At 57.6% G+C, this 2,562-nt stretch overlaps 1 non-coding gene across 1 annotated transcript in view; it reads right to left on the bottom strand.

Moving 5' to 3' along the window:
- The window catches only part of LOC124772801, a 1,909-nt gene extending 212 nt beyond the window's left edge, over positions 1 to 1,697 (bottom strand). Inside the window, exon 1 of the ribosomal RNA XR_007014261.1 lies at positions 1 to 1,697. This exon is cut by the window's left edge and continues 212 nt beyond it. This is a non-coding gene — a ribosomal RNA (small subunit ribosomal RNA).
- Between the last annotated feature and the right edge of the window lie 865 nt (positions 1,698 to 2,562).

Here is a 2,562-nt window from a genome sequence, read left to right as displayed (position 1 = left end):
GCGCTTACTGGGAATTCCTCGTTCATGGGGAACAATTGCAAGCCCCAATCCCTAGCACGAAGGAGGTTCAGCGGGTTACCCCGACCTTTCGGCCTAGGAAGACACGCTGATTCCTTCAGTGTAGCGCGCGTGCGGCCCAGAACATCTAAGGGCATCACAGACCTGTTATTGCTCAATCTCGTGCGGCTAGAAGCCGCCTGTCCCTCTAAGAAGAAAAGTAATCGCTGACAGCACGAAGGATGTCACGCGACTAGTTAGCAGGCTAGAGTCTCGTTCGTTATCGGAATTAACCAGACAAATCGCTCCACCAACTAAGAACGGCCATGCACCACCACCCACCGAATCAAGAAAGAGCTATCAATCTGTCAATCCTTCCGGTGTCCGGGCCTGGTGAGGTTTCCCGTGTTGAGTCAAATTAAGCCGCAGGCTCCACTCCTGGTGGTGCCCTTCCGTCAATTCCTTTAAGTTTCAGCTTTGCAACCATACTTCCCCCGGAACCCAAAAGCTTTGGTTTCCCGGAGGCTGCCCGCCGAGTCATCGGAGGAACTGCGGCGGATCGCTGGCTGGCATCGTTTATGGTTAGAACTAGGGCGGTATCTGATCGCCTTCGAACCTCTAACTTTCGTTCTTGATTAATGAAAACATACTTGGCAAATGCTTTCGCTTCTGTTCGTCTTGCGACGATCCAAGAATTTCACCTCTAACGTCGCAATACGAATGCCCCCGCCTGTCCCTATTAATCATTACCTCGGGTTCCGAAAACCAACAAAATAGAACCGAGGTCCTATTCCATTATTCCATGCACACAGTATTCAGGCGGGCTTGCCTGCTTTAAGCACTCTAATTTGTTCAAAGTAAACGTGCCGGCCCACCGAGACACTCAATAAAGAGCACCCTGGTAGGATTTCAACGGGGTCCGCCTCGGGACGCACGAGCACGCACGGGGCGGTCGCACGCCTTCAGCTCGCCCCACCGGCAGGACGTCCCACGATACATGCCAGTTAAACACCGACGGGCGGTGAACCAACAGCGTGGGACACAAATCCAACTACGAGCTTTTTAACCGCAACAACTTTAATATACGCTATTGGAGCTGGAATTACCGCGGCTGCTGGCACCAGACTTGCCCTCCAATAGATACTCGTTAAAGGATTTAAAGTGTACTCATTCCGATTACGGGGCCTCGGATGAGTCCCGTATCGTTATTTTTCGTCACTACCTCCCCGTGCCGGGAGTGGGTAATTTGCGCGCCTGCTGCCTTCCTTGGATGTGGTAGCCGTTTCTCAGGCTCCCTCTCCGGAATCGAACCCTGATTCCCCGTTACCCGTTACAACCATGGTAGGCGCAGAACCTACCATCGACAGTTGATAAGGCAGACATTTGAAAGATGCGTCGCCGGTACGAGGACCGTGCGATCAGCCCAAAGTTATTCAGAGTCACCAAGGCAAACGGACCGGACGAGCCGACCGATTGGTTTTGATCTAATAAAAGCGTCCCTTCCATCTCTGGTCGGGACTCTGTTTGCATGTATTAGCTCTAGAATTACCACAGTTATCCAAGTAACGTGGGTACGATCTAAGGAACCATAACTGATTTAATGAGCCATTCGCGGTTTCACCTTAATGCGGCTTGTACTGAGACATGCATGGCTTAATCTTTGAGACAAGCATATGACTACTGGCAGGATCAACCAGGGAGCTGCGTCAACTAGAGCTGAGCAGCCGGCCGCCCGGGAGTGTGTCCCGGGGGCCCGCGCGAACACGCAAGCGTCCGCTCAATCATTCTGCAAACAGGAGGAGGCTGAGCTCCCCTGCACAATACACCTCGAAACCCTCTCAGGTCCCGGCGGCGCGCAGCGCCGTCCCAAGTACTTGGTCGGGTTCGAGAGAGGCGCAATCGCCCGGAGTTAGGCGAGTAGACGCTTTCGGTGCGACCACCCGTGCTCCCAACTGAGCTTGCCGCTGCCGACAGAGGCCCGGGAGCGTGCTGTCGTGGCATTGCCGGCGGGAGACAACACGCGCCACCTACGGTGACCGGCAGCTCCAACGCCAGCGCCACAGAAGGACAAAAGCCCCACTTGGGTGCCGAAGCGAACTCTCCCAGCACAGCGCACGCGCCAACACATCCGCACAGCTGCGATACAAACCACCAGCGAGAACCGCTGGGGCGACCGAGCAGCAGACGGCGTCGCGGCGCCGAGCGCCGGGCGGCGGCGCATCCTCAACGCACACAGTCCTCAATCGGACCAGCACACTGAAGATGTCCACCGCGCTTCGCACCGGGCCCGCGAGGACCTACTTTGGCCGCACGGCGCCGCGCGCAGGGTGCGCCGGCGCGCAGCTGCGACGCCTGCCGCGTCCGTCGGCCGGCGCGCCTGCCACTGGCCGCCCCCACCAGCCGGCTGTAGCGCGTGCGCCCACGCACCGCGCGGCCAGCACGCCGGGAGGCGCCCCCTCACCGGCCGGGGACGGTCCCACCCAGCCACCGCCGCGTATCGCATCACACCCAGATGCCGTTCAGTTTCGTCGGCATGGTGGGTATCGCTGGAACAACCGGTTAGTA

This window comes from Schistocerca piceifrons, unplaced genomic scaffold, assembly GCF_021461385.2.
Source record: "Schistocerca piceifrons isolate TAMUIC-IGC-003096 unplaced genomic scaffold, iqSchPice1.1 HiC_scaffold_943, whole genome shotgun sequence".
Lineage (NCBI taxonomy): Eukaryota > Metazoa > Arthropoda > Insecta > Orthoptera > Acrididae > Schistocerca > Schistocerca piceifrons.
Note: the sequence above shows the minus strand (reverse complement) of the source record. Positions and strands in the feature narration are given on the sequence as shown.